This window comes from Salvelinus sp. IW2-2015, unplaced genomic scaffold (assembly GCF_002910315.2).
Source record: "Salvelinus sp. IW2-2015 unplaced genomic scaffold, ASM291031v2 Un_scaffold4507, whole genome shotgun sequence".
Lineage (NCBI taxonomy): Eukaryota > Metazoa > Chordata > Actinopteri > Salmoniformes > Salmonidae > Salvelinus > Salvelinus sp. IW2-2015.
Window position 1 is genome coordinate 7,414 of NW_019945777.1, and position 12,646 is coordinate 20,059.

Here is a 12,646-nt window from a genome sequence, read left to right on the forward strand (position 1 = left end):
TGACCTGACTAACTAGGTTAGTAGCTGTGGCGTTAGCTGAACCTGAGCTAAATACTTAGAGATAAGCGGTTGGCGTTAGCCTGACCTTGAGCTAATAGTTAGTTAGCGGTTGGGCGTTAGCTGACCTGAGCTAATAGGTTAGTTAGCGGTTGGACGTTAGCTGACCTGAGCTAATAGGTTAGTTAGCTGTTGGGCGTTAGCTGACCTGWGCTAATAGGTTAGTTAGCTGTTGGGCGTTAGCTGACCTGAGCTAATAGGTTAGCCAGGAACAGCGGTTGTAAGATATAAATTATGAAGATCCTGTTCTTTGTGATGTAGAGGTGTAGGGTTAAGTTCCACATGGCACCCTTTTCCCTTTATAATGCACTATATTTGACCAGAGCCCTGGCTCTAAGAGAAACAGGGTGCTATTTGGAACACATCCAAGCCTCAGCCCAACACAGCCTTCATATTGATGTCCCAGCCTGGCTCCCTGCCGTCCTCCTCTCAGCTTGTCTACATTTCTCCCTGCCGTCCTCCTCTCAGCTTGTCTGCATTGCTCCCTGCCGTCCTCCTCTCAGCTTGTCTGCCTGCCTCTCTGCCTGCCGTCATACCTTCCTCTCCTCTCAGCCTGTTTGTGTCCCTCCCTGACGTCCTCCCCTCCTCTCCTCTCAGCCACCCTGCCTGCCTCCCTCCTCTCTTCTCAGCCACCCTGCCTGCCTCCCTCCCTCCTGCCTGTCGTCCTCCCTTCTTCTCTCAGCTTGCCTGTCGTCCTCCACTCCTCTCCCTTCAGCCAGCCTGCCGTCCTCCTCTCCTCTCAGCCAGCTTGTCATCCTCCTCTCCTCTCAGCTTGCCTGCCTCCCTGCCATCCTCCACTCAGCTTGCCTGCCTGCCACGTAGCCTGCCGTCCTCCCTTCCTCTCCTCTCAGCATGCCCTCATCCCTCTGTGCAGTCATCCCCTACTCTCTCTCAGCCACCCTGCCTGCCTCCCTCCCTCCCGTCCTCTTCTCCCCTCAATCTGCCTGTCGTCTTCCCCCACTATCCTCTCAGCTTGTCATCCTCCACTCTCCTCTCAGCCAGCGTGTTGCCCTCCTCTCCTCTCAGCCAACCTTTCGTCCTGCTCTCCTCTCAGCCAGCTTGTCGTCCTCCACTATTCTCAGCCAGCCTGTCGTCCTCCCCTCTTCTCTCAGCCCGCCTGTCGTCCTCCTCTCCCCTCTGCCTACCTTTCGTCCTACCCTCCTTTCCTCTTCTCTCACTCTGCTTGTCTTCATCTCCTTCTCTTCTCTCAGCCTCCCTGCCATCCTGTTCTCCGCTCAGCCTGCCTGTCGTCCTCCCCTACTCTCCTCTTAGCCTGTCATCCTCCCCTCCTCTCCTCCCAGCCACCCTGTCATCCTCCCCTCCTCTCCTCTCAGCCTGCCTGTCACCCTCCTCTCCTCTCAGCCATCCCGCCTGTCATCTCCCCTCCTTCCCTCCCACCCTCCCTCCCTCCCTTCCCTCCTCTCCTCTCAGCCAGCCTGTCGTCCTCTCCCTCCTTCCCTCCCACACGTCCCTCCCTCCCTTCCTCCTCTCCCTCTCAGCCTGCCTGTTGTCCTCCCCTCCTTCCCTCCCCCTCCCTTCCCTCCTCTCCTCAGCCAGCCTGTCGTCTCCCTGATCTCCTCTTAGCAGCCTGTGTCTCTCCCCTCCTCTCCTCTCAGCCAGCCTGTCGTCTCCCCTGATCTCTCTCAGCCAGCCTGTCGTCCTCCCCTCCTCTCCTCTCAGCCAGCCTGTCGTCCTCCCTCTTCTCCTCTCAGCAGCCTGTCATCCTCCCCTCTCTCCTCTCAGCCAGTCTGTCACCCTCTCCTTCTCCTTCGGCCTGCCTGTCATCCTCCCTACTCTCCCCTCTGCATGTCATCCTCCCCTCCTCTCCTCTCAGCCAGCCTGTCGTCCTCCCCTCCTCTCCTCTCAGCAGCCTGTCACCCTCCCCTCTTCTCCTCTCAGCCAGTCTGTCACCTCCCCTCTTCTCCTTCGGCCTGCCTGTCATCCTCCCTACTCTCTCCCTCTGCCTGTCACCCTCCCCTCTTCTCCTTCGGCCTGCCTGTCATCCTCCCCTATCTCCCCTCTGCCTCCCCTCTCTCCTCTCAGCCAGCTGTAGTCCTCCCTCTCCTTCCCGTGCTGGTTCTCTGATGAACTAGAAATTATGCAGTGTAGTCATCATATTGTTATCAAAGGGTAATTATGGAATCATTGTAGATGCTGTAACCAGCTATTTTAAAGATGTAAAATGACACCTTTTCACATTTCTTTAATTGTTGGACATGATTTAACTTCTCTAGGGTATGTGGGACGGTAGCGTCCCACCTCGTCAACAGCCAGTGAAACTGCAGGGCGCCAAATTCAAAACAACAGAAATCCCATAATTTAAATTCCTCAACATAGCAAGTATTTACACCATTTTAAAGCTACACTTGTTGTAAATCCAGCAAGTGTCCGATTTCAAAAAGGTTTTACGACAAAAGCACACCAACGATTATGTTTGGTATGAGCCAAGTCACAGCAGAAAAAGACAGCCATTTTTCCAGCCAAAGAGCAGCAGTAAACAAAAAGCAGAAATAGAGATAAAATGAATCACTAACCTTTGATGATCTTCATCAGATGACACTCATAGGACTTCATGTTACACAATACATGTATGTTTTGTTCAGTAAAGTTCATATTTATATCCAAAAATCTGAGTTTATGCGGGACGCTACTGTCTCACTTTGGCAAAAAGCCAGAGAAAATGCAGAGCGCCAAATTCAAATTAATTACAATGAAAATTACTATAAAAATCAAATTTCATTAAATCACACATGAAGAATTACAAATTAAAGCTACACTGGTTGTGAATCCAGCCAACATGTCAGAATTCAAATAGGCTTTTCGGCGAAAGCATACGATGCTATTATCTGAGGATAGTACCATAGTGAACAAAGAGAGTGTAGCATATTTCGACCCTGCAGGCGCGACACAAAACGCAGAAATAAAAATATAATTCATCCCTTACCTTTGACGAGTTTCTGTTGTTGGCACTCCAATATGTCCCATAAACATCACAAATGGTCCTTTTGTTCGATTAATTCCGTCGATATATATCCAAAATGCCCATTATTTGGCGCGTTTGATCCAGAAAAACACAGGTTCCAACTTGCTCAAACGTGACGACAAAATATCTCAAAGGTTACCTGTAAACTTTGCCAAAAAATGTCAAACTACTTTTGTAAATACAACTTTAGGTATTTTTTAAGTTAATAATCAATAAAATTGAAGACGGGATGATCTGTGTTCATACAGGATTTAAACCAACTAAAGCCAGCGTTCTGCTCAAGCGCTTCGATCAAACAGGACACCGAGAGTGACTCGACTTCAAGATGGCCGTACTTCTTCATTACACAAAGGAATAACCTCAACCAATTTTTCAGGACTGTTGACATCCAGTGGAAGCCGTAGGAACTGCAAGCAGGTCGCTTAGAATCTGGTTTCCCAATGAAATCTCATTGAAAAGAGAGTGACCTCAAAAAATAAAAAATAAAATCTGAATGGTTTGTCCTCGGGTTTCGCCTGATAAATAAGTTCTGTTATACTCACAGACATGATTCAAACAGTTTTAGAAACTTCAGAGTGTTTTCTATCCAAATCTACTAACAATATGCATATCTTATCTTCTGGGGATGAGTAGCTGGCAGTTGAATTTGGGTATGCTTTTCATCCAAACGTGAAAATGGCGCCCTACCCTAGAGAAGTTAAGCTCTCTTCAATGTGAGAGAGGGATAGAGGAGAGGAGTGGGTGATGGAGGAGATGAGATAGGGATGGAGGAGGAGAGAAGAGAGGGATGAAGGAGAGGAGAGAGGAGAGGAGTGAGGGGAGTAGGAGAGGAGAGAGGGATGAAGGAGAGGAGAGAGGGAGGTGGAGATGAGAGAGGGATGGAGGAGAGGAGAGAGGGATTGTGGAGAGGAGAGACGGATGGTGAGAGGACAGAGGGATAGAGGAGAGGAGAGAGGGATGGAGGAGAGGAGAGAGGGATGGAGGAGAGGAGTGGGGGGTGAGGAGACATGGATGGAGGCTAGGAGAGGGGAGGGTGGAGGAGAGAGGGCGGAGGGGAGGAGAGAGAGATGGTGGAGAGGAGTGAGGGGAGGAGGTGAGGAGAGAGGGATGGAGGAGAGGAGTGAGGAATGGAGGACAGGAGTGGGGGATGGAGGAGACATGGATGGAGGCTAGGAGAGAGGGAGGGATGGAGGAGAGAGGGACGGAGGGAGGAGAGGAGATGTGGAGAGGAGTGGGGGAGGAGGTGAGGAGAGAGGGATGGAGACTAGGAGAGAGGGATGAGGAGAGGAGAGAGGGAGGAGGAGAGGAGAGAGGGATGGAGGAGAGGGAGAGAGGGATGGAGGAGAGGAGAGAGGATGGAGACTAGGAGAGAGGGATGGAAGAGAGGAGAGAGGGATGGAGGAGAGGAGAGAGGGATGGAAGAGAGGAGAGAGGGATGGAGGAGAGGAGAGGAGTGAGGGATGGAGGGGAGGAGAGGAGTGAGGGATGGAGGAGAGGAGAGAGGGTGGAGGAGAGGAGAGAGGGATGGAGGAGAGGAGAGGGGATGGAGACTAGGAGAGAGGGATGGAGGAGAGGAGAGAGGGATGGGGAGGAGGGCTGGGCTCAGAGCGGATGATAGGCACTAAATCACAGTTGTAATCCTGGTGAACGTTTATTACTCCAGGCAGGCCGCATTGCGCCGTTGCTTTTTCAAAAAGTGTGCTGTCATTGCTGTATGCAAGGTCTCCTATCATTCACATTGTAAATATGCTAATTTAGATTTTCCAAAGCTCCACAGGAATTCATTCTGACCCTTTCGTAGCTTTATGGAGTGTCTGCGGGGGATATGATTATACTTAGAGCAGCATTAGATGTCATAAAACACTGTTTATAGCTGTCAGTTTGATGAGCTGTGTGACTCGGGGTTGACATGCTCAGGGGCCGTATTAAGAGTTGTCACACCCTGATCAGTTTCACCTGTCCTCGTTATTGTCTCCACCCCCTCCAGGTGTTGCTTGTTTTCCCCAGTGTATTTATCCCTGTGTTTCCTGTCTCTCTGTACCAGTGTATATTTCCCTGTGTTTCCTGTCTCTCTGTACCAGTGTATATATATCCCTGTGTTTCCTGTCTCTCTGTACCAGTGTATTTATCTCTGTGTTTCCTGTCTCTCTGTACCAGTGTATTTATCCCTGTGTTTCCTGTCTGTCTGTGCCAGTGTATTTATCTCTGTGTTTCCTGTCTCTCTGTACCAGTGTATTTATCTCTGTGTTTCCTGTCTGTCTGTAACAGTTCATCTTGTATGTTCCAAGTCAACCAGCGTGGTTTTCTCGTGCTCCTGCCTTTTCTATTCTCTTTTACTAGTCCTCCCGGTTTTGACCCTTGCCTGTTTTTCTGGACTCTGTACCCACCTGCCCTGACCTCGAGGCTGCCTGCCACACCTCCTGGACTCTGAACTGGTTTTAACTTTTTGCCTCTCCACGACCATTCTCTTGCCTACCCCTTTTTTGATTTAATAAATATCAGAGACTCAAACCATCTGCCTCCCGTGTCTGCATCTGGGTCTTGCCTTGTGCCCTCATAACAGTACTGTACCTATATATATATATATATATACTATAGGGCTGCTGATTTAGGGCTTTATTCAATCAGATCCGCTTTAGTCGACGTCCGCACAGCGGTTGTTCTGACGGTGTTGGAGGTGAAACTGTCTTAGAGCTGTCAAATCCACAAGCGGCTCCCGGCATTATACATCAAGCGGACATTGCCATTGGCTGCATGGAGTTGTATTAACAGAAATCCCATGCAGCCTTGTTTACAAGTTCCAACACTGTCATGTGAGATGTAATCCACACCTCTATTAGGATGCAAGAAATCCTTATTATTTAGTTGAATATTTTTCCATTTGAGCCTAATTCTTTCTATTCAGCCTACACCTTCTGGTTGTGAACTTCTAAAGGCATCCGCAAGCTTCCCATCCAAAACACTTCGGAAGAGTACATACAGTTCCTTCTGAAAGGATTCAGACCCCTTGACTTTTCCCACATTTTGTTACGTTATTTAAAATTGATTAAATTGTTTTTTTTCTCTCATCAATCTACACACAATACCCCATAATGACAAAGCAAAAAAAAGTTTTTTGAAATGTTTGGTAATTTATTAAAAATAACAAACTGAAATATCACTTTTACATAAGTATTCAGACCCTTTACTCAGTACTTTGYTTTGGCAGCGATTACAGCCTCGAGGCTTCTTGGGTATGACGCTACAAGCTTGGCACRCCTGTATTTGGGGAGTTTCTCCCATTCTTCTCTGCAGATCCTCTCAAACTCTGTCAGGTTGAACATTTTGTCGTTTTAGTTCATTTTCGTCTTTGGAAAGGTTTTTTTGGTCTGTTAGTGCACAACATTCTATCTCGAGGCAAGCCAAAGTTCAGAAGTCGACGTCTACGCCCCTTCTGTGATTGGTCAACAGTAGGGATTCTTCAATTAAGTTTTTGACTCGTTCTCATGCACATTTTTCATTGAGAAATACTGCACCAAACATCTTAGCTAGATGTAAAATTGCGCAACTAAGATCTCTTCATCAAAAACGTAAAAATGTATGACATAGTTATTGTGGTTCCTTAGGGGCTCCGGTCTAAAGCATCTCAGTGCTAAAGGCGTCACTACAGAACCTTCGCCGTCCAGGTTTKGTCGGGGTAGGCCGTGATTGTAAATAAGAATTTGTTCTTAACTGACTTGCCTAGTTAAATAATAATAAATAATAAWAAAAAAGATTTATTCTGACTACTTTGAGGAAATGGGTGCTGGCTACGGCGTCTCAAAATGAACAAACAGAACTATTGACGCTTTTTTCAGGTTTTTCAAGTGAAGGTCTTYTTTATATATATAACCAGTATTTTTTTTAATAACCCTCCCGTGGTCCTCGGGGTCAGAGTGACTCATGACCTGTGTTTGGAGGGCTCCCTCTCTGTGCTCTGTGCTGGGGGTCAGCGTGACCCAGCCAGCCACTAGGGAGGTGTATGCTATTGTGTGTACTGTGTGAGGTGGGGGCTCCCCCGCTGTGCTCGGGGTCAGAGTGACCCAGCCAGGGCCAGACATACCCCGCTGTGTGTGCAAGAGTACAGCCCAGTGGTGCACGGGTGAACTGCACACACGGCTACACACGCCCAGCGGCGCAACAGGGGCGAACACGCGCCTCGTCGATTCACGTCGTCTCCCGTGTAAGCTGGCCCGTAAAGAGGATACTAATATTGTCAGCGGCACACAAAGTCATCGCTACCCCCGTGCCGTGTGCTCTTCCTCGCTGCTCAGTGGACCCGATCAGTGGACCCAAACCGCCATGGCCGTGCGTTTCACCGCTGCGCATGTTCTAGAATAGATCTTCTCCTGCGTCGACCAAGAAGACTACTCCGATTCTGAGGAGGAGGAGGAGGAAAAGGTTTCGGAAGACGGGGAGGAATACAACCCCGAGCGCGAGGCCGACCAGGCGTCTTCGCGCTCTTCGGAGGAAGACCCGGAGGAAGCCCCCGAGGACGAACAAGAGGACGAAAAAGAGGACGAACACGAGGAAGAGATGGCTTCGGCTCGAGCCCAAAGGGAGACGCCTTTGCTGTCGGAAAACAGCAAAATCAAATGGTCCCCCGTGGCCTACGCCGGGCCGGACGAGTTCCGGGCCTCACGGCCTTAGCCGTGACTCAAGCCCGCGACATCGCGTCCACCTTCCACATGTTCGTCACACCAGCGATAGAAAGGATAATTCTGGAAATGACAAATCTGCACGGGGCGTGAAAATACGGCGAAGGCTGCCGAGCCATTGACGTCACCGACCTGCGCGCCTACGTAGGCCTGCTGATCCTAGCGGGCGTCTACAGGTCCCGAGGCGAGGCCGCTGCCAGCCTGTGAGTGGCAGGACCGTGTTCCGAGCCACCATGCCGCTCAAGGTCTTTCATAAGTACTCGAGGCTGCTGCGATTCGACGATTGCCAGTCGAGACCCGCGAGGCTCGCCACGGACWAACTCGCAGCCATACGAGAGGTTTGGGACCATTGGGAGGCGCATCTGCCGGCCTTCTACAACCCGGGGCCTGACGTGACAGTGGACGAGCAACTGGTCCTGTTCAGAGGTACTGTGCATGTGCGTGTGTGTGCGTGTGCGTGTGTGTGTGTGTGTAGAGAGCTAGTATATGTATAACGTAGCACTCATTGCCCCCCATGAGCCGGCAATGACGCCAATCTCTTCTCCCCTTGCCAAAGGCCGCTGTCCTTTCCGTCAGTACATTCCCAGCAAGCCGGCGAAATACGGCATCAAGTCGTGGGTGGCCTGCRACGCCAAGTCCAGCTACGCTTGGAAGATGCAAGTGTACACCGGCAAGGCGGCCAGCGGAGGCCCCGAGAAGAACCAGGGGATGCGCGTCGTCCTCGATCTGACAACGGGACTGAGCGGTCACAATGTCACGTGTGACAATTTCTTCACCTCCTACAAACTGGGCCAGCGGCTCCTCGAGAGGAACTTCACCATGGTGGGCACGGTGAGAAAGAACAAGGCCGAGCTCCCGCCGGCGCTGCTCGAGTCAAATWGCAGACAGGTCCTGTCCTCCAGGTTTGCCTTCACGCCCACCGCCACTCTAGTGTCCTACCTGGCAAAGAAAAATAAGAACGTGCTACTTCTGAGTACGCTGCACACAGAGTTCCAAGTCAGCGATCGTCACGACAGGAAGCCGGCCTTCATCCTAGACTACAACTGCAACAAGGGTGGCGTGGACAACCTAGACAAGGGCACCCTCGCTGGGAACCCTCGCTGCGGGCCCCGGACTGGGGACCCTCGTTGCGGGCCCCGGACTGGGCACCCTCGTTGCGGGCCCCGGACTGGGCACCCTCGCTGGGGGCCCCGGACTGGGCACCCTCGCTGGGGGCCCCGGACTGGCCCGTGGAGCAGGCACCGGACTCACCAGGCTGGGGAGACCTTCTGGAGGCCTGGTCCTTGGAGGAGGCACAGGATGAACCGGGCTGTGGAGACCTACTGGAGGCCTGGTCCGTGGAGGAGGCACAGGATGAACCGGGCTGTGGGGGAGCACTGGAGATCTGGTGCGTAGCCTTGGCACCACTCTTCCAGGCTGAATGCCCACTCTAGCCCGGCACCTCCAGAGCGCAGGCACAGGTCGAACCGGGCTGTAGGGGAGCACTGGAGCTCTGGTGCTTAGCACTTGCACCGCTCCTCTTGGCTGCATGCCCAATTTAGCCCGGCACGTGCGGGGAGCCGGAACAGGCCGCACTGGGTTCTCCTGGCAAACTGGGGAAACCGTGCGTAGAGCCGGCGCAGGACTCACCGGGCTGTGGAGGCGCACTGGAGGTCTGGAGCGCCAAGCTGGCACAAGACGTGCAGGGCTGGGGAGGCGCACAGGAGGCCTGGTGCATGGGGCTGGCACAGTCCTCACCAGACGGCTAGCACGCACCTCAGGATGAGTATGGAGAGCTCAGGTGACATCAAACCGAGGACACGCCGCATGCACCAACACAGCAGCTCTCTCATAGCTCTCTCCTCCAATCTCCCCATTAACTCCTTCACTGTCTCTGCTTCACTACCTTCGCTCCCCTCCAAGTTCACCCCGACTGGTTCTAGTTCCATCCTCGGCTTCGCCGACCATCCCATGTGGGCCCCCCCCCCCAAAAGAATTTGAGGGGCTGCCACTCCTGACCACGCTGCTTGGTCCTTTGGTGGTGAGTAGTTCTGTCGCGGCCGTCGTTGAAGGAAGACCAAAGTGCAGCGTGGTGAGTGTACATATTCCTTTTATGTTAGAAAAATGATGCCAACAAAACAACAAACGAAGAAAATAACCGTGAAGCTTACAGGGACTAAGTGTAACAAAAGTCAGCTACCCACCCTGAAAGGAGGAAAAAAGGGCTACCTAAGTATGGTTCCCAATCAGAGACAACAATAGACAGCTGTCCCTAATTGAGAACCATACCCGGCCAAAACATAGAAATAAAGAAACATAGAAAACAAAGCATAGAATGCCCACCCCAAATCACACCCTGACCAAACCAAAATAGAGACATTAAAAGGCTCTCAAAGGTCAGGGCGTGACACTCCTACTGAATAGGTTATATAATGGGGACCTGGCCTAGATTATCACTCCTACTGAATAGGTAATCTAATGGGGACCTGGCCTAGATTATCACTCCTACTGAATAGGTAATCTAATGGGGACCTGGCCTAGATTATCAATCCTACTGAGTTGGTGATATAATGGGGACCTGGTATAGATTATCACTCCTACTGAATAGGTAATATAATGGGGACCTGGCCTAGATTATCACTCCTACTGAGACAGCTGGTGTATATCTGCTCTGGTCTCCTCGGGTGACCCACAGGGTTTGATGCTGAGTCCACTACACTACAATTCAGATCAAACTGTATTGAAACAAATTACGTGTGATCATTCACGGGATAACATTTCAAAGCTGACATTTATTCACCGAGGCCTCAGGGTAGACAGTGAGGTTGGATTTCTCTAATTCCAGTGAATAGGACCCTGTGATTCTATGAGACGACAGAGCCTCCTAGTGGCCATGTGGAGAACTGCAGGTTGTCTTTCTCACTGCAGATTTACACCATGATTATACACAGGACAGAAAGGGGGGGGGGGGTTGGACAACTGAATACATTCAGCTGAAAAGTGTCTTCCGCATTTAACTCGACCCCTCTGAATCAGAGGAATTATGTTGTTTCATTTGATCCATTTCTATTCATACTATGTTTGAATGAATATGTCTTTGTTCTGTCCTTTCTCATTTCTGTCCTGTAGGGGTCAGTACTGGACCAGTACATTTTACTGTATACCTAAACATTATTGGTTGCACACAGCACCACACACACACACACACACACACACACACACACACACACACACACCACACACACCACCACACACACACACACACACACACACACACCGACACACACAAATGTGTCTTCAATGTTGACTGTCTGGCAAGAGCTGTGAAATACAGTCTGACAGAGTTGTGAAATACAGTCTGACAGAGTTGTGAAATACAGTCTGACAGAGTTGTGAAAATACAGTCTGAACAGAGTTGTGAAATACAGTCTGACAGAGTTGTGAAAATACAGTCTGACAGAGCAGAGATGAAGCAACTGGAGAGAACTATACAATGGTATTTTTTACGTAGGATCCCGGTCAACCGTAGGATCCTGGTCAACCGTAGGATCCTGGTCAACCGTAGGATCCTGGTCAACCGTTGGATCCTGGTCAACCGTAGGATCCTGGTCAACGTAGTCGCTGCACCGTAGGATCCTGGTCAAACGTAGGATCCTGGTCAACTGTAGGATCCTGGTCAACGGTAGGATCCCGGTCAACTGTAGGACCCTGGTCAACCGTAGGATCCTGGTCAAACGTAGGATCCTGGTCAACTGTAGGATCCTGGTCAACCGTAGGATCCTGGTCAACTGTAGGATCCTGGTAACTGTAGGATCCTGGTCAACCTGTAGGATCCTGCTGTAGGATCCTGGTCAACCGTAGGATCCTGGTCAACTGTAGGACCTGGTCAACTGTAGGATCTGGTCAACTGTAGGATCCTGATCAACCGTAGGATCCTGGTCAAGCTAGGATCCTGGTCAACCGTAGGATCCTGGTCAACTGTAGGATCCTGCCGTAGGATCCCGGTCAACTGTAGGATCCTGATCAACCGTAGGATCCTGTCAACCGTAGGATCCTGCGAAGGATCCTGGTCAACCGTAGGACCCTGGTCAACCGTAAGGATCCTGGTCAACCGTAGGATCCTGGTCAACGTAGGATCCTGGTCAACCGTAGGAGTCGCTGTCGTAGGATCCTGGTCAACCGTAGGATCCTGTAACGCGGTAAGATCCTGGTCAACCGTAGGATCCTGGTCAACCTGTAGGATCCTGGTCAACGCGTAGGATCCTGCCGTAGGACCAAGGTCCTCTGGTCAACTGTAGGATCCTGGTCAACCGTAGGCATCCTGGTCAACCGTAGGATCCTGGTCCAGATCCGCCGTAGGATCCTGGTCACAACCGCGTGAGGATGCCTGCCGTAGGATCCCGGTCAACCCGTAAGGATCCCTGGTCAACCTGTAGGATCCTGCCGTAGGATCCCGGTCAACCGTAGGATCCCTGGTCAACGTGACGCGTAGGATCCCGGTCAAACCGTAGGACCCTGGTCAACCGTAGGACCTGTCAACCGTAGGATCCTGGTCAACCGTAGGATCCTGGTCAACCGTAGGATCCTGCCGTAGGATCCTGGTCAACTGTAGGATCCTGGTCAACGCTGTGATCCTGGTCAAGCGCGTAGGATCCTGGTCAACTGTAGGATCCTGGTCAACCGTAGGATCCTGGTCAACTGTAGGATCCTGTCAACCGTAGGATCCTGGTCAACCTGTAGGATCCTGGTCAACCGTAGGATCCCGGTCAACCGTAGGATCCCGGTCAACTGTAGAACCCTGGTCAACTGTAGGGATCCTGGTCAACTGTATCAAATCAAATTCAAATCAAATCAAATTTTATTAGTCAACATACACATGGTTAGCAGATGTTAAATCGAGTGGTAGCGAATGCCTGTGTGCCTTCTACGTCCCCGAACAATGCAGGTAATA

At 51.0% G+C, this 12,646-nt stretch overlaps 1 pseudogene; it reads left to right on the forward strand.

Moving 5' to 3' along the window:
- Window positions 1-7,095: 7,095 nt before the first annotated feature.
- On the forward strand, window positions 7,096-11,327 carry LOC139026347 (piggyBac transposable element-derived protein 4-like; annotated as a pseudogene).
- The last annotated feature ends 1,319 nt before the right edge of the window (window positions 11,328-12,646 follow it).